At 38.4% G+C, this 27471-nt stretch overlaps 1 long non-coding RNA gene across 1 annotated transcript in view; it reads left to right on the forward strand.

Annotated features, from left to right (window-relative positions):
• The first annotated feature begins 60 nt into the window (after nucleotides 1–60).
• LOC130830297 (uncharacterized) overlaps nucleotides 61–27471 on the forward strand; it is a 32603-nt gene continuing 5192 nt past the window's right edge. The window contains exons 1-2 of the long non-coding RNA XR_009047775.1: nucleotides 61–120; nucleotides 26776–26920. This is a non-coding gene — a long non-coding RNA (uncharacterized LOC130830297). The remainder of the gene's footprint in view (nucleotides 121–26775; nucleotides 26921–27471) is intronic.

Genomic DNA, 27471 nt, shown 5'->3' on the forward strand with positions numbered 1-27471 from the left:
TTTTCGTTAGCAGGGGTGTTATTTTGTATGAATTTTCTTAAGTTTTCCCTTCCTCTTTCCAGGTTGGATTAAAACTTTATACAAAAATTAAAGTGCAACTTGAATTAATGAACAATAATGGTAAGCCATTAATTTAAAAATTATACATATAATTTTAAGCCATGTAACACTACCATATAAACTAGGTGTATTTTATCCTTATATCCACCAACCATTTATATATAACACAAATAAAAAGAGACCATATATAATGTTTCACATGTTACTATATTTTATTTACTAGGAAATTTAGAATTCGATCTGCATGTTTTCAGAAAGCTACCTAAATCCCTAATTGAAGTGAACACTCTAAGCAATGTAAGGATTATCTAAGGATTATCACTCCATGGTACACAGGCTGGTTATGTGACAGAAACCATGCAAATTATTGAAATAAGTGGAAAAAGCAATGGAATATATGGCTGCTAGGTGTACGTCCACTTGATCCAGAGCTCAGAGAACCAGAACTGAAGAAACGGAGGAATTGGGTGTAGGAGGGCATCTGGATATTTAGTATCTTATGCAAAAACATTTAGATCCTTTATTTCCCCTTTTCTTTTGGCTTTTGTTTTAGAGAGTCCTAAAATCAATTCTTTGGAATACGTAAGTGGCCCACATTCACATTCTTTTCAAACAATCTATTTTTTTAACTTTAAATTCTAACTTTTAATGCTATAGACCAGCACTGTCCAATAGAACTTTCTGCAATAACAGAAGTCCTCTATATCCAAACTGCCTAATAAGGTAACCACTAGCCGCATGTTGTTATTGAACACCAGAAACGTGACTAGTGTGACTGAGGAACTGAATTTTCATTTCTATCTAGTTTGGATTCATTTAAATTTAATAGCCACATGTGGCTAATAGCCACCATATTAGCATAGCTGTAGACTATTCAAAGGATCAATTTGCCAGTGTTTAAGAGTAGTTGAAGTGTAAGATGTTTCTTAATTATACAAGGATCATTTTTTGAAAAAAAAATATTAACATTTTGTCATATGTGCGTTGGACTAATTTTAAAGTACTTTTAGAGTAGCATATATAAATATATATTGAATATATGTATTCAGGCATACATATATATTTATATACATAAATCAGAGAGAGTTTATGGGACTTGGTTATTCAGTAATAGTATACAAACCTGAAGAAGGGGCTATAAAGTTGCATGGCTAAAAAATACATGTGGTCAGTGAGTACTGGTACATATCTAGCAATGAAACACGACAAATTTAATTTAAAACTAAGTCCCACCATGCATGCAATACCAAAAAGCACAGGTGGTACTGAATTTTAATGAATCTTGCTAACTAAAGAGTAAGGCACTGTAAAATAAATTCAATTGAATTCCTCTGAAGGTAACCGTAATTCTTGAAGATGGTTCCCCAAAAAGCAGTAATAACTATACATAAAATAGTTATTTTGAAAAAATTCAATGTCATGCTCTGGCATTCAGAAAAGTAAGTGTATCACTGATTACTATTGATATCATATACCTACTAACAGGAGAACAAGAGTAATAACTAGATGATCAAAAATGTTAATAAAATAAATCAAATTTTATCTCTGATCAGCCTTGTGAAATAAGATTTATTGTTCAGTTTTAAGAAAATTAAATGATGAATAAGCTCTGAAATTCCTGTTTTTGAAGTGATGGTATGTGGTATTTCTTGCTGTCACTGAGAATAGCATATCCTCTCACCTTTTATCTTTGATGTTGAGCCTTCCCTTGTTAATATCTGCTCTTCAGATACATAATAATTTGGGGAGAAATAGATCTTATTCTCTGGGAAATATATAAATGTATAGATCTTTCACAAGTACCTAACGCTTCAACCAAGGTCTAAACATTACTGTAGGTTTGCATGTGTATGTGTGTGAGGGGTACATTTGGGAAAAGGAAGGCAGAAAATGCTTAATCCGCTAGAGTCATGAGTAAAATGATGCAGGTCTGAATCCAGTTACAAATGCTATTGTAATGAGGAGCAAGGTCCAAGACAGTGTGATGGGCTGTATTTAAAAATTATTAATTAAACCAAGTGGAATATTAAGCTACATTTGGAACAGGGAGATGCTAGTTCCTGTAGCTCGGAATACATTTCTTGATTGCTGCTAAATCTGTAACTGTAGTTTGAAAGGATGGTAAAGAATTATGTGTTTGTTCTTTCAACCAGTAGTTTAAAATTTCTTTGCAAGTGTGTGCATTGAAAAGAAACACAAATCAAGTAGTCAGGAGATCGTGTTAATTTTTTTTTGGCTCTTTCCCCTTTATATCTCTATGATCTACAACAAAGAGTGTTATTGGGTCTCAGTTTCCATATCCAGAAAATGAGAAAATTATATAGATGTTCTCTATGACACATTTAATTAAGAAATAATTCTCTGCAATGAAAGAGACAAAGCATTATACAAGCAGTACCATTTCCAGAAAAGGCATCTGTATTAGTTTGCTAGGGCTGAGCTAGCCAACTACCACAAACTAGGTGGTTTATTCTCGCATATAGTTCTAAGGCTGGGAATTGGAAATAAAGATGTAGGCAGGGCAATGCTCTCTCTGAAAGTTCTAGGGGAGGACCCTTCCATGCCTCTCCCTAATTTCTGATGATTGGCAGCAATCCTTGGTGTTCTGTGGCTTGTAGATGCATCGTTCCAATCTCTGTCTCTGTAATCTTCTCCCCTGGGTGTCAGTGTCTGTGTCCAAATTTCTCTCTTATAAGAATACCGTTCTAATCCAGCATGACTTTTTCTTAACTTGATCACATCTGCAAAGACCCTATTTGTAAATAAGGTTGTCTTCACAGGTATTGAACATATCTTTGGGGGTCACAATTAAACCCACAGGAACACCTGAAGGTACAGTCCATTTCTGTTAAGAAGGCACAAATCTCAAAGTAGTGATAATATAATGAGATCCAGGCACACGGAAGGAAGAAAAATGGACACACAATGTGAATATATTTTATATCTTTCAATACAGAAGTATGCACACATACATACACTGGCATTCATCGTGAATGCTGGGGATAATAGTAAAACAGAAAACCCCATTTTAGTTTTAAATAAAATCAACTCATTTGCTTGGAAAGACATGAAGGAGGTCTCAACAGGAGAAGCTGGCTTAAAGAGCCCCGGAGCCTCCACAAGATTACCTTTGATTTAGATTCACCACAGGCCTATGTCTGCCTTCAGCCTTGAATTCTCAGAGACTGAGATCTTATTAGTATTTCAGAATTGTTGGGGCTCATGTGTGCAACCTCAGGTTAGTGCGATTTAAGAGAAGTGAACATAGCAATACAGCATCCCTGTTCCCTTCCAGTAACATCCCTCACAGCCAAGCTGACCAGAACTCACAGTGGTTGTTTAGATAGTCTCATCCTGTAGTTAGCTACGTGGCAGCCAGACAAAGTATCTGAGTCACCCATTCAAATGTTTAAGGACAGTGGGTTTTGCCGGACACGTGCATTTATCTCCACAATAGGTAAACATTCGTTTAAGTGGTCTAGATACTTGAGTCAACCTGACCTATCTTTAGCAAATTCAGTGATTTGGACCAAATAACCACATAGAATATAGTTTCAGAATTAGAATAAACATCGTTTTCTCGGTGCTTTCTGAAGTTATGCCTGTGGGTGAGAGGGGATAAGTTAGTTTGCGGGGGGAGGTGGGGGGAAGGCCGAATACGTTATATCAAAGTCCCCAACGAGGGACCAAGACTAAGCACGTACATTTCATTCCTCACAGCTTATGCACAGCCAATCATTTCTCTCAGTGGATGTCAGAGAGGTTAAGGTTCCTGAAGCAAAATAGACATACAGATTTGCACAACCCTCATTATTCATGGATTCAGTTTTTTCGAAGTCTCCTAAAATGTATTTGTAATCCCTACATCAGTGTGTGTGGTGCTCTCGTGGTCACTTGCAGATACATGCAGAGCCGCAGGACATTTGAGTCAATCTGTGCACATGTTCCCAAGTATAGTGGAACAAGGTGACACTCTGCCTCCGTGTTTCTGCTCTCTTACTGAACACAAGTGTCCTTTGCATGGTTTATTTAGTGCCACCTTTTCCTCATTTTTTATGTTTTTCTTGTTGGTGATTTTGCTGTTTAGAAATGGCCCCCAAACATTGTGCTGAAGTGCATTCTGGTATGTCTAAGAGCAGGGCTGTGTTGTCTCATAGAGAAAATCAGTATGTTAGATGAGCTTCGTTCAGGCCTGAGTCATAGTGCTGTTGGCTCTGAGCTCAGTGTTAATAAATCAACAATGCATACTGAATAGGGTGTCTTTAAACAGAAACACACGTAATACAAGGTTATGTATTGATTAGTTGACAAAAATGTGACCACAGGCTCTCGGGAGACCAACCTTGTATTTCTCTTAGAGCAATGGTTCAGTATTCCCTAATTCAGTGTTTAAAATGACTGTATAGTACAAAACTTCCATGAATAATGAGAATCGATGGCATATAGTGAATGCCGCATGCAAAAAGTGAAGCAGAGCTCCTACTTTACACCATATACAAAAATTAGTTCAAAATGGATCAAAAACCTAAATGGAAGAGCTAAAACTATAAAACTCTTAGGATAAAACTTAGGGGAAAATCTTCACAACGTTGAATTTAGCAATGATTTCTTGGATATGACACCAAAAGCACAGGCAAAAAAAAAATGAGAAATAGATAATTGGGCTGCATCAAAATTTAAAAACTGTGCATCAAAGAACACAGTCAATAGAATGAAAAGACAATGCATGGAATGGGAGAAAATATTTGCAAGTCACATATTTGATAGGGGTTAATATCCAGAATATACAAAGTATTCCCATGCTCAACAACAAAAAATAAACAACCTAGATTTTAAAATGGGCAAAGAACTTGAGTAGATATTTCTCCAAAGATATACATATGGCCAATAAGCACATGAGAAGATGCTCAACAACAGTAAGGGAAACATCATAAAAGGAAAATGAAAATCAAATCACAATGAGACACCATTAGGATGGTTATAATTAAAAAAAAAAGCAGAAAATAACCGATGATGAGGATACAGAAAATCTGAACACTTGTGCACTGTTGGTGAGAATGTAAAATGGTGCAATCACTGTGATATGGCAGTTCCTGAAAAAATTAAGGAGAATTATCATATAATTCAGCAATTCTATCTCTTGGCATGTAAAGAAGTGAAAGCAGAATCTTGAAGAGATGCCTGTACACCCATGATTATATCACCATTATGCACAATAGCCGAAGGAAGCCACTCAAGTGTCCCTCAGCAAGTGAACGGGTAAAATGTGGCATATACATACCATGGACTATTATTCAGCCTTAAAAAGAAAGTCTGACACAGGCTGCAACATGGATGAAGCTTGAGGACATTATGCTAGGTGAAATAATCCATCCGAAAAGATAAATATTGCATAATTCCACTTATATGAGCCATCTAGAGTAGTCAGATTCATAGAGACAGAAAGTAGAATGGTGGTTTCTAGGGAGTGAAGAGAGGGGGAAATAGGGCATTATTGTTTAATAGGTACAGTTTCAGTTTTGAAAGACAAAAAGAGTTCTGGAGGTGGATAGTGGTGATTAAGTATAAAGTGAACGTACACAGTACTACTTCACTGTACACTCAAAAATGGGTAACACAGCACATTTTATGTTAGGGGTATTTTGCCACAATTAAAAAAAAAAACAAAACAAAACATGGCTTACTATAGTGGAATTTAACACTATAATACGTTCTTTTTTTACGTTTTTATTGGAGTATAGCTGATTTACAATGTTGTCTTACTTTCTGCTGTACAGCAAAATGAATCAGTTATACATATACATACATCCACTCTTTTTCAGATTCTTTTCCCACATAGGTCATCACAGAGTATTCATACCTTCTTATTCTGTCTTTTTAACCAATAAAACTGCCCAGTCAGTTTCAATGGCATGTAACTAATAAGAGCCTGGAAAGGAGAATTTTAAAAATCTAATAAATCTAATGTTTTATATAAACGTTTTCCAGAGGAAAATAAAATTATTTTGAAGGAAAAAACTCTTAAGAAGTTTGAAAGAAATGACACGTTTCTTTTTAAGAAGAAATGACACCAGCTTACTTTATTCCTAACACACTGGGTTCTGAGAATAAGAGTCAGTGTTTTAGGAAAGCTTAGGTGTTTGAGAAAAAAAATTTCTGCCATAATCTGCCATTCATAGAGAATTTTAAGAAAGGTACTACACTACTTCTTTCAAAACACACACATAAAATATTCATGCACACATTAAGAGTAGCTGTGAATTTCCTTGAGATGAAGAGATAAAACATGAATGTCCTAACACTTATTTTACAGTTCATGCCTGTATGGCCTCAATTTGCATTTGTATTTGCAAATGGCTTGTTTTTGGAAAAAAAGTGTATGTTCAACTATTTATTTTGCATATTTCAACTCATATTGGACGTGCATAGCAGCTAGTGCATGGTACGTGACTGTTACCCAGGAGCTGATACTTGCAAGTCTTATCTGTTAAAGGAATGTCCCTTTGGTCCACTGGTTACCTTTTTGCTCAGTCGTGAAACTCTGGTAACAGCAAAGGGGTGACCTCTGTGGATTGAGTTAAGAGTGGCGTGGGTATGGAATGCTTTCTTATCTTTAGTGATTGCAGGTGAAGTGCCTCTGGGAAGACTTTTTCTCAGGTTACAGACTACGCTTTAGTAGTTCATGGAATGATCTGAGGTGTGGGAGAAGAAAGCCAGCCCCAGCCTCTACAACTGTATTTATGCTAATGTATTACTTCACAGCTTCAATATGAGGCCCTGGAGGCACTTTTTCAGGAAAGCAGAGTGGAGTGGAAAGAACAGAGGCTTTGATGACTGACAGCTCAGGGTTTGAATTTGGATCCTTTAAAGACTTTGTGACCTTAGTTCAGCTAATTAACCTCACTGATCCTCAGCCTCTTTAAGTTGGAAATAACAAGAAAGATTATGGTTATAATCTTTATATTCTATATATATATATATAATCTTTCTATACGTGAAAGATTATGGTGTGAATTAAGAGAAATGATATATGAAAAGCAGGTAAAGTGTTTGGCATGCAGTATGTGCTCAATAAACGATAGCTGGTATCGCCATTTAAATTAGCTTCTTATTGAGTTTGAGAAGGGTATCTAGGGAAGGATAGCTCTCAAAGAGAGTTCAAAAAAGACCCCTCACCCGTGAGTGATGATAGAACCACAAAAGAGCCTTCAGCTCTTTACTTGCTATAGCCACCAAACAGATAGTCTGTTGATTTGGAGCTTTTAATTGCAATCTGATAGTTTCGGAAGCATGCAAAAAACAAGATGGACAAACTCAGAGACTACACTCTCTGACACTAGGTTCACCTCAAAGATGAAATATAAATTTCTGGAAGGCAGACCCAAGCCTATTGGTATCATTATTATTTTTATTCACAACTTAGCTATGTTGAGTAAAAAACACCCTGTTAATTGAACAGGCTTGAGTTTCTGGGGAAACCTCAGAATGAATTACTCATGCTTTTGCTACTAGAGTTGCCTGGAGATATAAACTTACTGCTTTACATGAAACCTGCTAGAGAGATTTAAAATTTATCAATCCTCTTAGCTTTGCTGCTTTTAAGACCACAAAAAAATGGCCTGTCTTAGAGAAACTTGCATATTACAGTTCAGTTTTTAGACATGGCAGGAGCTCATTCACAGTGGAATTTATTTCACATTACATTTGGGGCATGCATGAGATTTAAAAGCAATGCTTTTTCTCTAAAGTACTCACTACAAAAGATACATCACACATACTGAGGCTACTTAAAACTCAGCAAGGGGAATATCAACAGATTTTTCTCCAAGAATGCTCTCTGATCAACTAGGGAAATAAAATCTTTCTTATGAAAAGCAACAAATTGAAACAATTCTGGTACATTAAAGCCTAGGGGTACCTGGCCTGTTTGGTTGGAATTTTTGGCAGCTTCAAACATAGAGGTAGTGTTTATATAGGTGTATGTGTATATGAATGTTATTTTTTCCTTTATAAATGGTTTTCTGACTTAGACAACTTCAGTGCTTTTACGAATATTTATGAGAGAACAAAATAACTTCAGTAATTTTTTTGGCTTGGGTTATTTATGTATCAATCAATAATCCCTCAATTGTAAGTAAATGAAATCAAACTAATGCTGTTTTTCTTAAAAAAGAAATGTATAGGCTCTTCAACTGGGACATTCCAGGGGTGACTAGCTTCAGATATGGCATGATCTGATTCAAAATTATCATCAAGAATGCCTTTTCTGCAGGGAATTCTTGTGCACTGTTGGTGGGAATGTAAACTGGTGCAGCCACTATGAAACACAGTATGGAGATTCCTCAAAAGATGAAAAATAGAACTGCCTTATGACCCAGCAATCCCACTCCTGGGTATATATCCAAAGAAGATTAAAAACAGGGGATACAGGAAGGTATCTGCACTCCCATGTTCATTGCAGCATTGTTCACAACAACTAAGGCATGGAAACAAGCTGTCTGTCAATGGATGAGTAGATAAAGAAGATGGGGGATATATATATATAATAATATAATATATATTATATTTATATAATATTCTATTATGTGATTATAAATATAATAATCACACAATGGAATAGTATTCAGCCATGAGAAAGAAGGACACCCTGCTATTTGTGTCAACATAGATGTACCTTGAAGACATTACGCTAAGTGAAATAAGCCAGATAGAGAAAGACAAATACTGCATGGGATCACTTACATGTGGAATCTAAAAAAGAAAAAAAAGTCAAATTCATAGAAACAAGAGAGTAGAAAAGTGGTTGCCAAGGGCTGGGGTGGGGGTGGAGAGGAGAGAGAGAAGAGGGAGATGAGAGATTTGTCACACTCCCCAGGGAACATTGGCAGTGTTTCCTATTTTCCAAATGCCACATTGTGTCATTCTTCCTTTCTTTGCCTATGTTTCACCTTCTGTTTGCCTTCACTTTTGTCTTGCTAGCTGCTATATAACCTTCAAAACTTATCTCCTCTGAAAAGCCTTTGCTGATTTGCAGGTCATAGTTTTTTCAGGTTTCGTGTTTCCACTGTACTCTGTGCATGCCCCTGTTACACCATTCTGCAAACATGAGCTCTCTGATTGCCCTCCTTGAAGACTAAGTAATTCCAGGGTAGGGACATGCTATCTCCAATGCCCAGCAAAGGCCTGACCTTTAGTTATTATTATTTTTTTGGATGAAGGAGTGAATGGAAGTAATGTACAATAGATCGTTTACTTATTCCCATATTCTTTGAAGGAACCAAGTTACATAAAATTTATCTGAATTGATTACTGTAATTCATTCATACACATCTAATTGTATTGTGGCTTAGAAACTCAGCACACAGGAAAATCTTCAATACTCTCTGAGTTCTAGACAGAATGACTGGACCAACAGATTTCTGAATCCAGTTCTCGGTAGTGATTTTTCTACTGAGGGGCTCAGTCACAGAAAACTGCCTTGTTATAACCAATCTTGTCTAAACTTGCTCTTCAGCATGATTTTTCCTTTTGGGGAGAAATAAAATGGTAATAAAAATATTATCTGAAGCCTATCAATAATAAAACCGGAAAAAGTAGACTAATTGGTTCCCTTAATTCAGTTTCTCAACTGTGAAATAGGCCTAAGCCAGCCATCAAATTAGCTACCAAGATATTACTTCTGCCTGTAGATCTATGACACTCTAGCTCTGAAGCGCTGATTCAGTGTCCTGTATTATTATTGTAACATCTTTTGGTCTCTATCTCTATATCTGTATCCCTAACTCAGCATCCTGTGTTATTACAACAACCCCCAATAGTCTGCCTTCCCCTGACCTAATGGTCCTCAAGTGTAAACTCCCCATTGCTTCCACCTTCGGCTTTCCAAAGCAGAGAACCAATCACGCGGTTCTCGTTTCATGGTATTTCATTCTTAAAATAAAATCCAAATATCTCTGAGATTCATCTAAGCTCTTCAGTCTGGCCCCGGTCAATGTCTCCACTCTTCACCTCTGTATTAGTTTCCTACTGCTTCTGTAACAAATTGCCACAGACTTAGTGGCTTACAACAACGCAGATTCGTTATTTTGCAGTTATATTGGTCAGAGTCTGATGTGGATCTCACTAGGCTAAAATCAAGGTGTCATCAGAGCTGCATTACACTCTGGAGGCTTGAGGAAGGGTTCGTTTCCTTGTCTTTTTTGGTTCTAGAGGCTTCCCATATTCCATGGCTTGTGTCTTCTTCCTCTATCTTCAAAGACAGCAATGCAGGTCAGGTGCTTCTCACACGCATCACTCTGATACGTTCTGCCTCCAGCTTCTTTTTTTAAGGATCCTTCCATGTATATTAGGCCCACCTAGATAATCCCTGATAGTCTCCCTATGCTAAGATCAGTTGGTTAGCAACCTTAATTCTCCTTTGCCATGACACGTAACATGTTCACAGATTCCAGGTATTAGGACATGGACGTCACTGGGAGCCATTATTCTGCCTGCCACAGTGGTACCTCTTGCTACCATCTACTCTGTGTTCTAGTGAAACCAGAGAACTTGCTATCACTCAAAGCATCCTTCATATTTACATTTGCATTTCGATCCTGCTGTTCTCTACGTCTGAATTATTCTTTTCTCCCATTCTATATAGGTACTCTTGGAGTCTCAACTCAAAGGTTATTTTCTCCAAAGCCTTTTTCCAGTGCCGCAGGCAGAGTCGTTGCTTCTTCCTCTATCTCCCTACCTACACCACTTCATTTAAACCACCCATTCGGGGTTGACTGCATTGTGTGCTTAGCTAGGTTTCCCATCACACTTTAATTCTCTGAAGTTACCTTAACTTAATCATTCATGCATCTTCTCTAACGTCCAGCAAAAAGTGTGGCCAGAGAAGGAGCTAGAAAATACGTGCAAAGTGGAAAGGAGTTTTAGATTTATGGTGTCTATGACAGAAAATTATGGTCTTCATAATTAAGCCTATTATGTGGTGAATTTTATTTATTGTTCAGAAGTTCTATGTTTCAGACAATTACATAAATTGATGTTACCTGTGGGGAACCATGGGAAGGAAATGAAGCTTTAGACACATTTTTTGGTCACTACTGAACTGCCTTATTTAATTCCTTCCAGAGACTGAAAGAGGAGACTCCATGTTGGCCTAGAGCACTCGAAGCCCCTTGCACACTACCTCTGGGTTTGAATTGTATTTAAACATTTATATAGTTACTGCTCTTATTTGGGGGAACTTAATCAATTATAGAGCAATGTATTTTTTTTTAGTGCCAGTCTTATATGTGGTAGTTTTCCAAGAGGAATTTTAAAAATTGCTCTATAATAATTGGTATATATTTTAAAAATGAATATATAATAGGCCAACCTTTATGATAACAGCTGTGAATAGCTTTTTATAATTTTTAGGAATCTATAATTTTCCAAAGACAGGATATTTTTCCACTTCTCAAAAATATGAAACATTAAACAAGAATTGTATCTACTGATACAAGGTCTTTAAATACACCAATTCATTTAAACATCCATTACCCTTCACTGGAGAGATGAAAATGATTCTCAAAACATCTGAAGGCCCTTTCCTTAGTCTCAGATCAAGTTAGCTGGGATTCAATCTCAGGTCTTTCCAGATAAAAAGCACCTGCTCTTTTAAGAATAACAGTCCTATGTTCTAACATCATATATAGAAAAGACTCTTAATTGGCCTTCAAAATTAGCACTTCTGAAAATTTATATTAAAAATTCTGATGTAATGAAGTACAAAAACATGTTGGGTGCTTAGAACATGGAGTTAGTAAGCTCTGGGCAAGTCATTTAACCTTTCTGAATTTCAGTCTATTGGAAACAGTAGAAAAAACAAAGCCTGCCTTGCTAATTTGTGAAGATTAAATGAGATAAAGTTAGTTTATTTCTTTGTTTCATTCCCTCTGGGAGTTTGGATGAACGGCACTCTGGTGCCGTAAAATCCACTTCTCAGAAGCATCACCCTCCATATAGTATATAGTTCAGGGCTACTGTCTCCCCAGTCACTGGTGTGCAGCTGTGAACGTGTTAACATCAGTTCATTTGTAACTGCAGTGTGAGCAAAAATGGGTGCCCCATTTGTGATTTGCATGAAAGAAGAGCAGCATGCAGTGATTCTTTTTTGTGGTCTGAGGGTATACCTGGTGGCATTATTTATAGGACTTTGTGCTCAGTATGGAGAACGTGTTTTGTTGTGAAGACGTGTGTATGAATGGATAGAGAAGTTCAAGGAAGTTGCACAAGTGTTAGCCATCAAGAAGGAGCTGGATGCCCGTCCACATCCATGGCTGATGACAACGTTGAGCATACACGTGACATGATTCTGTCGAATAGACGAGTGACAGTTTTCTGAGATTCTCAAGGGCCAGTACTGGAACATTATCAGGAAAAAGGTTCAACAATCAGCAGTCCTCATTACAGTGAGATACTTATTGAAGAGCTGAAGCCTAAACTTCGGATTAAATGCAGAGGACTGCTATCCAGGGGTGTTGTGATCTTACATCACAATGCACATCTGCACACTTTTGCCCACTCTGTTGACACTCTGCAAAAACTTTGTTTTGAGGTGTTAAAGCATCCTCCCTATAGTCCTGATCTTGCTCCATCGGACTTTCACTTGTTTGGTCCCCTGAAAGCAGGCCTACGATGATGAAGATTTACTTCTGATGAAGAAGTGAAGACAGCGGTGCATTTATGGCTCGCAGCTCAGCCTAAAACATTTTTTAACAAGAGAATACTAAAGCTTGATGACAGATGGACAAAGTATTGAAAAGCAAGGAGATTATGTCCAAAAATGATGTATTTGTCTTTTCTAAAAGTTAATTAAAATAAACTCTAGAGCCAGAGTGCGGATAACTTTTGACTTACCCTTGTACTAATGAGAATTCCTCTTGGGAACACCAGAAGTACTTCAGGGTATAAACAGCCACCAGTTGGAGGGTTAAAGGTTATTTTTCATATTCTCGTGGGCAAATTATTGTAATCACACGAATATCTCTAAATGGAATGACTTATATTGAACAAGGAGAGGGTAATTGGGAGCATGGGTTCCTGGTGGTGGGGGAACTGATTTCCGTGGGACTAACATCTGGGTGTTGGTCATGAAGAAGAGAGAATGAGAGAGAGGCTTTCATGGAGGAGGCTGAATAAGGCCAGGACAGAGCTCTGCCTGCATTGCATTTGTCTAGGGCTTGGGGGGTCACCAATACCATCAGCTGTGCACGCTGCCCTTCGCCCCCTCTCTGCGCAGCAGCCGCTGCCTGGTTGTGATGGCAGTGGAAGGAGGACGGGGGCTGTTCTCTCTCAATCTTGTCCTCCACGCAGACTGGTTCAGGGCACCTGCTGCCCACAGTCTCCATTTCCAATCAGTGTTTGCGTGTCTCCTCTCCTTTCCCCTTGCAGGATATTTGGTCCTGCCCAAAACATCTATAAGACACTTGGTCCATGCCAATAGGCCCTTGACATTTGGTCCTATCCAAAATGTCCATGAGACATTTTGATCCATTTGCCTGATTAATAGTGGTACCCCGAAACACTGTGGTTGTTTTGGCTGAAGTGTTCTCATGAAGGAAGCCAGACTCAATGTGATTAGGACATTTGTTTAGTCCTGTTCCTAGACCCATAGTGGTAACATCTGGAGGAGATCTCTAGTTCAACTCCCATTTTACAGGGAAGGAAACTCGACCATGGAATGAAATGAATGGTTCTGGACAGACAGGGCCAAAGTCCAGACCTGCTGGCCTTTCTCATACGCCAATGACCTTCCGTATATGATGTTGCTGTGTTGGTGGGGCTTCAGGACCAATAACTTGTCTGTCATGAAAATAGCCAGGTTGGGTATGCTGAAAGTTTATTTCAACTTCCATTTGGCAAGAGTTGTGAAGATCTTAACTGAAGTAATACTATTAAACAAGGCTCCAAGCCTCTCCATCCATCAAATTTGAAGCTATTTCATTAGGGCTACTACTGAACTTATTCAGGAAAACTAATCAGCAATGAAGAACCTGACTGATCAGTGGAATATGAATTTTACTGCTGTGTGGAGACATGGTTTTATGGTGCCGTCAGGGAAAATCAGATCTAATTGGGAAATGAGTGACTTATAATCCTCCCCACATCATTCCTGCTGTCCACTGGGGCGCTGAGCCAGAGACTGCTTCCTCTTAGACTCAATCTGATTTTTAAACTTTTCCTGGATTTCTTGTTCCTTTAGATCCTACATCCGATATAAACCTAATGCATCTAGCATAGTTTTTGGCTCCCTAACAGTTCCTGAGAAATTCCGTTCTTTTTTTTTTTTTTTTGGCTGAAGTTCGTGAAAAGACAAAAAATGGGGTGGGGAGAGACATTTAGACCATGTATTTTAGATTGCCAAGATTGCTAGGCTGGGTCCATACATGTAGATGAGACATCAATCAATAATTCAACACTAAAAACGTAAGCCTATTTCAATTACATGATGCTTCAGCCAGAGTAGATCTGACTCGTAGATGAGAACTCCAACTCTTCCTCGTTCTGAGAGCCTGGAAGTTGTTGATGCAGCCACCACGTATGTACATGGGGCATTGCTGCTGCAGCCATGAAAGGAGTGGGGGAAACTGACAGGAAAACAGATCCGTTTCCAGCACTCTGTCTATTGGGCTCACATCAAAGTGGGTCTCATATCAAACTGGATGTGCACCTGAGAAGGGCAGGATTATCACGATGTCCCTTTCCTCTGGCACGCTAGAGCCTCAGATGGCTTCTTTTGTGCTTCATCCAAATCCAGTCCCTCTCACACCAGTGGGTCAGAAAATTAGGCTCGTTTCTTTTGGAACCGGTTGTTTCCCACTGCGTTGACATATGCTACGTTATGTTGCATTTTACAGATTATTTTACATCAAGATATTTCTAAACATTAATGCCCTGATTCATATGTTGTGTGCTGGAAAAGTATGATGGCTGCATCATGTTGATGGAAATCATTGCTAAGGGGCACAAAACCTGATTTCAAATTTTGGACGATAAATCTGACCATTTAATTAGCCTCAGTCAATGCAAAAATCTTTGGGTAGAAAAGTAATGTTTTCTTCTGATGTGGAGCAGCTGAACATGTTTTTAAATCAAGTGGGAACAAAAGAGAGACTTCCAAGTGTGTCCAGAAAAGGAGCAGATTTGTTTTACACAATCAGACTCCAAGGAGAACCTCCAGGAACAGACATGGTCATCCCCAGAGATTTTGAAGTTACTCACAGCAGCCAAGTGGAAAACAGGGCTTCTGATTTGAGAAATGCACTTAAATATCTAATGTAATAAACAGGCCGGGACATTTCTCCCAACCTGACACGTACCTTTGGAAGTGGCAAAGGGACTTCTGCAAAATGCAGGCGATGGGACTCAAATCCGAATGAAATACCAAGTCTGGGAAGACAAAGCCAAGCACTGAGACCTTTAGTAAATGGAAAGTGCCCATGCAGACCCTTCATGAAGTTAGAATTGCTTATTAAAATTAAAGCTGAATGGAGATAAACCAGATGCTCTGTAAGAGTTTTGGTATCATGTGATTTTAAATTTTTTTAATGTTTTATATTACAGTATAAAGGCAACAATAAAAGCAATAAAAGAACATTTTCCTCCTTCTGTATAATCACACCAGATTTAAGAAAAAATAAAAATAAAAACTACTATCAAATTAAACTGCAAAACGAAGCAACTGGGATTGAGAGGTATCATCCTAGGAGGCAGAATTTTTAAGCTAGCCATCACTAGTATAAAAGGAAATAGGAAAATAAAACACCTGGTGCTGAAGAGCCCTTTCAGGGGGTTGGAGGAACTTAACTCCAGTTTCAGCTTTACTGAAGAAGCTATTTTATGATCTTTGTCATATCACTTAATCTTTTTAAGTCCAAGTTTCCTTATCTATAAAATTAGGGTATTAGACCCAGTGCCTTCCAGCTCTAGTATTTCTCTGAGTTTTGAGATGTTAAATCAAATACTCAAATTTGAGGAATCTGATATAAACCTTTTTAGGAGAATGGGGTAGGAAGGATGGCCTAAATAATTCAGAAATCTGCCTTCATATGACACATCATTTTTAAAGTGTAAATTAAAAACTCATGAAGAATAAGAAATTGTTAGAAATTAACTCACTAAATTCACATTAATTATGAATTAATTTGTTGTGTGCTGGTGCAAATGAACTACCAGCTGAGCAAATACCCCACATGTTTACAAATATTAAATAATGGAGATATTTCTTCAAATGGACGAAAGAGGAATCAAAAGAACATCTAAAACTAAGTAGACAATTCTGTTGTTTCTGCAGTCTCTCAGTGTAGAACCAAGGACTTACGGTGAGGAATGTGTCCTCAAAGACAGCCTAATTTTAAGTCAAATTTTACCAAAGAGATGGAGGAAGTAAAAAGCAAGATTTTTTTTAAGTACAGTAGAAATATCCTAATTATTAACTTCTCTGACACTGAGAGTATTCATGTCACCTCAAATCCTTGACTTTAGTATATGCTTGATTAGTACATACTAGAAACATTGATACTAAATGATTTTTCCACGCGAGACTTCTCATTCCCTCTTCAGTAAACCAGGCTGTAAGTATGTGGATGTGGGAACTGTTTTGCTAGCCTTTTGCTTCACCCTTTAACTCAGCAAATAAAGTTAAACTTTAGATGTGTCCTTACACATTTTTATTAAGCATATGAAAAACTTCCCGGCACAGTTTTCTGCCCAGGAGAAGCACTTTTCCTTTAATTGTGATTTTTTTTTTTTTTTTTTCCATTTGAAGGGAGGTTCATAGGTGTAGCAGCGCTGGATTTTCTCTACTCCCAGTGGAGCAACTTACCTGATTGGTGAGTTTGGAGAGATTTAGAATTTTCTCTTAAAAGGAAGCTTGGCTACAGAAGGCATACATTTACCTCTGTTCCTTCAAGCTTCTGGTGTTCTGGGGGCTGCCTGTGCCTGGATGGAGAAATCTATTTAAAACTGGAATTCAATTTTAGGAGACCCACTTTCCTCCTGAGTTAAGCCATATCCTTCAGCCTAAACTTTGTCCACAGTAAAGGAAAACATTTGGTCCCCACCTACCTTCCTCTTTTGTATTATTTCTTGGTTGATTAAGAAGACAGTAGATTTTTTTTTAATTGAATCTCCTTAATGATTCCTTAAAGTATCTGTATACTCCTTTGTGAAAAATTAGAAAATAGGAAAGATGAAGAAGTCTTATTAGATATCCAATTGTCTAACCTTTATGGCCATGCTGTGAATACAGACTAATCCTCCAGATGAACTATTACATTGCATGTTTTTAAGGATCAAGAAAGGACAATCTACTGCTCTTTTGATTTTCCTAGTATAACGCAATTTGGTAAATAGGAACTATGGAATCAGCCAGACCTGAGTTAAAATACTGACACTATAACTTAACAACTGTGCAGTGCTGCAGATTCCTCCTAATCTGAACTTCAATTTTTTTCCAACAGTGAAATGAGAAGAATAATAGCCAGTCCATAATTAAATGAATGCATATGAGGAGATCAATAAATATTAGTCTAAATTTCTCCTCCTACATATACTCCTTTTTGTCGAATAAATTGAATAAGATTTATTTATGAACTGTATGATCATATTTTGGCAAATATTTTCTAATGGAAGCATTCTTGGCAATGATATATGACAAATATAAAAAGAGGAAAATATTTATGTGAAGAGTATATTACAGAAAATAGAAGTTTGTCTAATTGAAGGAGTTATTATATTTTTTTGTAACATTTGCAAACAGCAAAAATAAAAGTCATCTCCAAACTTATTTCTTGCAGAAAAACGTTGATTGGCATAATGGTTTCAAGTGCACAGCTCTTTGATGTTCAAAGACTCCATACAATTAAAGAATGTCCTTTTTCCTTTCTGTAACCAGTGTTGTTCATTAGAATATCTTGAACTGATTTGGGTTCCCCTGAAAGGACTGAGATGATCTGGAACAATCCTAAAAAATCTCTAGTCCCTCAACCCTTCGAAGAGCTAGCTTCCTGTGGGAAACTTGATCCCTTCTATTCACCTAAATTCAGATGCTCAACTTTGCTGTGCATTAAAAACACTTATGAACATTTCTTCAAAATACATACCACCAGAGATTGTGATTCAGACATTCTGGGATGGGCTATAAGTATGGATAAATTTTTAAAAATTCTCTACAGAGAATTATGAGAAATAAAGTTTGAGAACCACTGCTGGAAGTTTTTCAGGTCCTGATGGGTAGATTCAGGTGAGTCCAGGAGAATCCCACAGTGATCATCAAACAGCATCCTGAATTCTTGGAGGAACCCAGAATTAATCTTAATTGACTAATTTCTATAGGGTATATGCCAAGGCTCACTGCCATCTCTGCAAATTACAGGGTACACCAGGCTAGATTTTCCCTATCAAGTATCCAAGAGACTAATCCAGAACTGATTTTTTTTTTCCTGGTATGTAAAGAGTAACACAACTATAGTTTGACTTGATTCACTTACTTGATTCCATCAGTCACCACTGCTATTAAATTTTTTTCCTGAAACTTCTCAGCAAAATGTTAAATGGAACTCAAGAATGCCATAAATGTTCCTTGATCACTCACCAATAATACTCTGTTCTTTCAGTTATAGTCAGGATTTAGGTTCTTTTATTCCCACCAGTCTACTTTGCACCTGGATAACATTTGGTTGGAGGTGGTGGAGGATTATTCAAAGTCTTTCTCCAGAGTGGATTTTTATTCTACAGGATTTAGACCTACAAAGAATTCACCAGAGTGGGAAAACAAGTAAGGATATAGCACATTTGGTGAGCTCAGGAAAGGGACCTGATACTGCCTGGCATTTCAGATTGAGGGAAAATGAGGAGGATTCACTTTTCAGGGTAAGATGTGGTTGTCCCATCGTGCTGCTGAATGCAGACACCCTTCTACGTGGTGGTTCTTAGGGAGGTGTGATTAACTGAGCAAGATTGTTGCTGCCGAATGCAGACACCCTTCTACGTGGTGGTTCTTCAGGGAGGTGTGATTAACTGAGCAAGATTGTTCCCTGTTGTGGTTTTGGAAGAACAACTGGGTATGGCCACTGTGTTTAAAGAACACATTTGTTTGGTCTAAATACCAGTGTCTGTCCGTAACTACACCCACAGTTTAGATCAGTAATTCATTTAATTTCTGATTTAAATGCATTCTCTGACTCTTAGAGAAAACTATGCCTGGGGAGAAGAAAATTACCAAAGCATCCACCCTCCCCCCAAACCTTTCGGCAACAGACGACTTCTACTTGTTTAGCACATGACTTTAGAGAAACCCCCAAAGCTTGAAAATACTAATTTTTTCATTAAAGTGCCAGAAAATTCAAGCCAAGGGTTTTAAACAGTGGTTTTCACATACTATTAAAAGCTCTATAATAAGCAACTTTTGGAATCAGGATGAAAGCTAATTATAGAAGTTCTTTGCCATAGCTGTTTCTATTTACATCTTCAAAACCACAGAAGCAAATATTGTAGACTTTCCTAACACATCAGCATCTTCTTGTCCTTAAGTTTCTGACTTCTTTGAAGCTGCTCTTAAATCTTTCCCTTGAAATCACATTGTGGTTGAATATTCTCAGTTTAAGGACAATTTCAGTTTATAGTTTGTGGTCCAAATGAAGTATTCTTTCCTTAAAATACTGAATCTCAAGACACTTACACTCAAAGTAGACAAAAGAGCAAAGCCTTTGTACCCAGGGTGCATATTATCCAGGCTATTTCGTGTGTATTTACTGTTTTTGTGATTGTTTGCTTTTTCAGTAGCAAAAAAACAGAGAGGAAACATAGTCAAGAACACGAAATATCTGTTATGTTGTGATCTTTCCCACCACCAAAATGCAAGGGTAACATTTGGGTTGATTTTTAAGAAAAATAAAATTTTGAAAGTGAAAGTAACTGTCCAGAGCAAAAATTTCAAAATATTGCAAAGTCTAGATGAATTGGATGTTTTGTTCCAGTCTTAGAAGGCTCTGTAACCAGTTTACCTGGTGGCAAGTGATTCAGTTGGCGTGGAGAGCTGACTGATTAGGAAAGTCACTCTCCCCAGTGCCCGGCCCCGCAAACACACCCAACTGACCCTGAATTAATCAATACCCACCTACACCATGATTCCCAGTCTTGGTTGCACATCGAGGTTTGGGAGGGGGCGGGGGGTGAAGGGGAAGCTGAGACAAATTGAGAGAGTAGCACAGACATATATATACTACCAACTGTAAAATAGATAGTCAGTGGGAAGTTGTTGTATAACAAAGGGAGTCCAACTCGAGGATGGAAGATGCCTTAGAGGACTGGGGCGGGAAGGGTGGGGGGGACTCGAGGTGGGGGGGAATCAAGGAAGGGAGGGAATACGGGGATATATGTATAAAAACAGATGATTGAACTTGGTGTACCCCCCCAAAAATAATAAATAAATAAATAAAAATTAAAAAAAAAAAAAAAGAATCACCTGGGGAGCTTTTAACACTCCCTATACCAGGTAATTAAATCAGACCAATTAAATTAGCATCTCTGAGGGGTGTGGTCCAGTCATGAGCATCTTTTAAAATTTCCCAGGTGATTACAGTGGGCAGCCAAGATTGTAAAACCACAGCTCCCTATCTAGAGAGCATCTGTCTAGGCGGCTCTGATTGCTTTGGCATTGCCATTTTTCATTTTCCCCAGAATGGGGTAATAGGCTGTCTACAGCTCCCAGAAAGTTTTCCATTTTTAAAAAATCCCTGATTTGGACAAATAGACACAGAAAATGAGAAAAAGACAAAACATATGTCTACCAAAGGTTTGTAATCTCATAAATCTCCGTTTTGTAATTGTGTGTTTTTCTAAAAGCAAATATTTTATGTACCAATTATATTATAGTAATAATTATAAAGAATTTAATTCCCAATTCCTTTGGGATTGTGGGAGAAAATATATTCTTTTTTAAAAAAATTTTTAATTGAAATATAGATGATTTGCAGTGTTGTGCTAGTTTCTGGTGTACAGCAAAGTGATTCAGTTATACATATATTTTTTTCATATGCTTTTTCATTATGGTTTATTACAGGATACTGAATATGGTTCCCTGAGCTATAAAGTAGGACCTTGTTTTTTATCTCTTTTGTATATAGTAGTTCGTATCTGCTAATCCCAAACTCTTAATTTATCCTCCCACCCCACCCCTCTTCCCATTTGGTAACCATAAGTTTGCTTTGTATGTTTGAGTCTGTTTCTATTTTGTAAATAAGTTCATTTGTATCATATTTTAGATTGCACGTATAAGTGATATATATGTCTTTTCTTACTTCACTTAGTATGAAAATCTCTAGATCCATCCATGTTGCTGCAAATGGCATTATTTCATTCTTTTTATGTCTGAGTAGTATTCTATTTTATATATATATATATATATATCCCATATCTTCTTTATCCATTCATCTGTTGATGGACATTTAGGTTGTTTCCATGTCTTTATTGTAAATAATGCTGTTATGAACATTGAGGTGTGTGTATCTTTTTGAATTAGAGTTTTCTACGGATATATGCCCAGGAGTGGGATTGCTGGGTCATGTGGTAGTTCTATTTTTAGTTTTTTAAGGAACCTCCATACTGTTTTCCATAGTGACTGCACCAATTTACATTCCGACCAACAATGTAGGAAGGTTCCTGAGAAAATATTCTTATGTAGTTCTAAGGGGAGTGAAAATTGGCAAACTTTAAAATTGACAGAAACTACTACTGCTGAGGAAAAGAGCTAATATTTAATGAGTGACAGTGAGCTGGGGACTGTTCTAAGTACCCCACATACATTAACTCATTCGGTCCTCACGACAATCAAGTGAGGAAAATAATATGATTATCTCCATTTTCAGCAAGGAGACTAAGGCACAGAGTCATTGAGTCACACGTCTAATAAGGTGATGAGACAGGGATGCACACACTGGCAATCTAGATCTGGAACCTGTATTCTTAGGCACTCATAGAAAGGAAGGGATATTTTACACTCTGCGCCCAAGTCTTAAATGGGACCCAATATATCAAAATTCTTCTTTCTGGAACTTGTCTTAAAAATTAACCAGATATAAGGAATATATCTGCCACTGGACTATCAGTGGTTAGGACTCCATGCTCTCAGTGCCACGGGTCTGAGTTCAATCCCTGGTTGGGGAACGAAGATCCCACATGCTACCATGCGGCGTAGCATGGCCGAAAGAAAGAAAGAAAGAAAGAAAGAAAGAAAATATTTAAAAAATAACCAGACATATGTATAACCATGTCCATTAGAAATAAAATAAAATATTGGGAAAAAAAAGAGAGGACAAGATGAAAACCTACGAATAGCAAGTTGGTTAACTTAACCATATTATAGCCATATAATGGGATCATATGTTCCCATTAAAAACCATGCTGTAAAACAATTCTTCCCAATCCTTTCACATCATGACACATGGAAGAAAATGACAGTATTTTTATAACATACTAGGGTAAACAGTTGAGTTGGCTCGACGTGACCGGTTCTGGAAGCTCGTGGTACATGCTCACTTAGCCACTGCACGGGCTAGGGGATCATCATCCTGGCGTGTTTATAGCTCATCACCAAAGGCCAGTTAGAAAGTTCTCATATATAGGAATATATTTTGCCATAGGAAAATGTTCATGAGATTTTGCTAAGTGAAGGAAACACAAACTATAATAAATTACTGTATTATATATCCTAGGCTAATACCTCCATCAGTACATACTGGTACACACGGCCATTACAGCCATACCAGCTGTGAAACTGTCAAAGGACCTCTGTGTCTGTTGGTAAGCAGCCACTGCACCAAGACCTCTGCCACCACCGCCATACACAGGGCTTCCCCCAAATATGGCAACCCTGGACCTCCTCAAGATAAAGCAACTATGAGGTAAAGCCTGGGACAGGGATTTGGAAGGAAGGTTCAAGATCCTTATTCACTATCAGCCAGCATTTGTTCTGATTGGTTGCTGAGCTATGCAGCTGTGCAGGTGGTGCAATGTTTTGAATATCACCTCTGTATATAAAAGCAACCTCGGTAGAGGAAAGTCTTTGGAAGAATACATATGACAGGTGTTAATGTTTATTTTCTCTGCACATTTCTGGATTTTCCACTCATTTCCTTGATCAAGTATAAGTTTATAAATAGAAAAAATAAAGATCAATATATAAATAATACTTTCAGAAGTGATCTTCTGATTATGGTTGAATCTGAGTCCTTCAATCCCGATATTTATTTACAAAAGTGTCTGGCCTTCAAAGCAATGAAAAGTTCCTAAGTTGCTACATGAAAGGTCCCACTGATTGGGACTAAGAGGATACTGGGTATCACATCCCCATGGTGACCTAAAGATAAGAGAGTCATTTCCCCAGTTTATAGATACCATAAGACATGCTCATATTCTTGTGGAACCTGGAGAAGGAGAGAGGCTCCCAGGAATAACTGAGATGGAGTTTCAAAGGCAAATTTATTTTGAATTAAAAACTATAAGGAACTATGGTCTAACTTCTGTTGCTGGGTGTGCAGACAAAAGTTTCACACAAGTACATCCCCAGAGAGAATTCTCCCCACACATTCAAATCACAGGGCTCTTCCAACCTCTCCAGGGGCTTGTGCTGCGGTGAACTGGGGCCACCATCATTTATGCCAAGAAGGGCACTGCTGCCTGAGCAGTGCAGTTCACGTCTAAGAGCGGCCCCAGGTCTGCAGTGATCTCCTCTGCCTGGAATGACGAAACACCGCCTTCTCCTCGGTGTCTTCCGCCTTCCCCTCGGTGTCTTCCGCCTTCCCCGTTACAACCTCAGCGTGACTGCAAAGGGACCCTTCAGTATTGTTATCAGCCCTTAACTCTAAGTCAACACACAAAACATTTTCTGGCTTCTCCTGGTCTTTTAAATAACAGGTGGAAACAAAAGCCAGGACTATCTTACTCTCCCTGCAGCAGAGCATGAGTGCCTCAGGCAGAATTCTGAGGTCCTCTGACTCTTATCTCTGTGGATACGTCTTTCAGGACTCCTCTTCTTTCCATGGTCCTGTCTCTCAGGGACCTGAAGGCTGCCCTGGGCTACCTTTCTCAGCAGCACCCCCAGCCCCAAATTTTCTGCAACTCACTTCTAAGAACCACTTTCTTTGCTGAGTCTAATTTCTTTAGGATTTTATCCTAGGACAGGAATAAAACTGAGGAGTAAAAAAGGGAAGAATCAAAAATCCTAAGGTTCCAAGGGAGGGAATATGGGGATATGTGTATAAAAACAGTTGATTGAACCTGGTGTACCCCCCAAAAAAATAAAATAAAAAAAAAAAAAAAAAAAAAAATCCTAAGGTTCCAAATGCCAGAAACACAACCTGAAATACTTCATTGTCTCATGGAATCCAAAGAATATGTTTATTAAAAATTAGAAGGAAGGGGATAAAATTAGGCTAGGACATCCCCCACCTCTTGCCTCTGCTTCAGTCTCTTGCAAATGAAAGTAGCTTTTTTCTTACAACAGAGACTTGGTCTTATGACCGCTAATAGCTTCCCAAATTAAAAGAGGAATGGATCTTTCAGTGTCAGTAAAATACACACACACACACACACACACACACAGAGAGAGAGAGAGAGAGAGAAAGGATTTCTAATTGGCTTGGTTTGGGTCACATATCCATTCATACACCAATTAATTGTGACCAGAGGAAAGAGAATTATAACTGGCCAGTTTGGATCATGATGGATCTTGTAGAACATGGACTCTCCCAGTTTAGCACATGGAAGTATTTTCTAGGAAAATAAGAGCTTGTAGATAAGAGCATAACGATCTGTAAGGTAATATTTTAGGGTGTCTAGTGAGCCAGACACTAGAACAGATATTTGCACATGTTATGACAAGGATCAGGAAAAGCCAGAAAATGTTTTGTGTGTTGACTTAGAGTTAAGGGCTGATAACAATACTGAAGGGTCCCTTTGCAGTCACGCTGAGGTTGTAACGGGGAAGGCGGAAGACACCGAGGAGAAGGCGGTGTTTCGTCATTCCAGGCAGAGGAGATCACTGCAGACCTGGGGCCGCTCTTAGACGTGAACTGCACTGCTCAGGCAGCAGTGCCCTTCTTGGCATAAATGATGGTGGCCCCAGTTCACCGCAGCACAAGCCCCTGGAGAGGTTGGAAGAGCCCTGTGATTTGAATGTGTGGGGAGAATTCTCTCTGGGGATGTACTTGTGTGAAACTTTTGTCTGCACACCCAGCAACAGAAGTTAGACCATAGTTCCTTATAGTTTTTAATTCAAAATAAATTTGCCTTTGAAACTCCATCTCAGTTATTCCTGGGAGCCTCTCTCCTTCTCCAGGTTCCACAAGAATATGAGCATGTCTTATGGTATCTATAAACTGGGGAAATGACTCTCTTATCTTTAGGTCACCATGGGGATGTGATACCCAGTATCCTCTTAATCTAATCAGTGGGAACTTTCATGTAGCCAATTTAGGAACTTTCTTGATGCTCCAAGACACAGTCCCTGGAGTTCATCCTCCTTTGGAGGACATGCAGCCATTGCTCTATGAAGTCTTTCCACCTTTCTCTTCTACCTCCTTGGGGTGAGGCCGAGGTCACTGTTGTTTGGGGAATCCAGCAACTTTTATGCCTCTCTGTAAGAGAATCTTCTCTCTTTCCTCTTAGCTGTTCAGACTATCCGCCCCCCCCCCCACCCCGCCCCATCCCACTTGCTCTCCTTAGCAAAGCACTGTATATAAGAGCTCAGGATTTTGAAACCCAAATTCCAGGAAAGGAGTTATTTTAACCACCTTCTGTTTTCTATCTGGAATCCAAACCTTCCCTGTGACAAGAGAGAACAGTGAGACCCACCTGCTTGTCATCGGGAAAGAAATATGGGAAGAGAACTAAAGTAAATTTCCATCTCAATAAATATCTTTTCAAATACTTTCAATTGTGAGCTGCTTTTCCAAAACTTTGGGGAAAAAAATTGTGTGCCATTACAGTTGCCTTAGATTTCTAATACCTTAAAGTCCAGAATTTCCTCCCTGCTCTGGGGAGATTGTGAGCTTCTGTCTGAAGCTAAACCTCGTGGCTAATTTGGCATGGAACTGACAGTGCTCTTTCCCTTTTTATTCAGATATTCATTATTGTGCACACACAGTCATATATAGCATTTATGTAAATGATATAGAAATTTAAAAATTTAGCCAATTAGAGAGTCTGGTATTAGGTAATTAAAAAGATCTCCAGGGCTTCCCTGGTGGCACAGTGGTTAAGAATCCGCCTGCCAATTCAGGGGACACAGGTTTGATCCCTGGGCTGGGAAGGTCCCACACTGTCGCAGAGCAACTAAGCCCGTGGGCCACAGCTAGTGAGCCTGTGCTCTAGAGCCTGCAAGCCACAACTACTGAAGCCCACGAGCCTAGAGCCAGTGCTCCACAACAAGAGAAGCCACCGCAATCAGAAGCCTTCACACTGCAACAAAGAGTAGCCCCACTCGCCACAACTAGAGAAAGCCCAAGCGCAGCAACCAAGACCCAATGCAGCCAAAATAAATAAATAAATAATAAAATAAATCTTTAAAAACAAATAAAAAGATCTCCAAAATAATGTATTAAATCCTATACTTTGGGTTTCTGCTTTCTCAGTAAGCATGTATCAACATCTTAATAATTCAGTTTCTCCTGTTTGTTTCAGGCAGACAGAATTTTGTACAAGAACCTACCTTTTTCAGGAGGCTTGGAGGAAGAGTGGACATCAGATGCATCCCAGGAGTTTAACTTAAAACCTGCCTCGCAGAAAAGGCAGAAGTGAGCAGAAATGTTCTAGTTGGGTCTCCAAGGTGCGTGCCTGAATAAATGGGGTGTGTGCATATGTATATATGTGTGTATTCACACACACACACACACGTCTATAGAGAGAGGTATGTGTATAACATTATAAATGGGCCGTAGTTCCACAACCATACTCATTTTTGGACCATCTCTAGGGTCATAAGTTCACATACTTTCTCAATATTTACCTTTGAATGAGTGTATTGAATGAATGGTCTCCAAGGATATATTTGAACAAGGGAAGTGTTCTTGCAATACCTCACTAATTTGGAAGTTGTTTGTCAGACAACTGAAGTAAATGGAGAGGAAAACAAAGCAGACGTCTCAGGACACTGCAGCACTAGGCACTTTATTTATGAAAGCATCATTCTAGTCTGTTTACCCTTATGCTACTTACAGTTCAAGTCAGCCAGGTTTTTTGGTTTCTTTGAAGACGGGACTTGAATTTTGGAGCCAGAAGGACTGGGAATTGAAGTCAAGTAAATTAACCCTTCTAAGGCTGAATGAGGCTCATTTTCTTCATCTGTAATGGCATTTAACCTTAAAGTTATGTTATGAG

This window comes from Hippopotamus amphibius, chromosome 10, assembly GCF_030028045.1.
Source record: "Hippopotamus amphibius kiboko isolate mHipAmp2 chromosome 10, mHipAmp2.hap2, whole genome shotgun sequence".
Lineage (NCBI taxonomy): Eukaryota > Metazoa > Chordata > Mammalia > Artiodactyla > Hippopotamidae > Hippopotamus > Hippopotamus amphibius.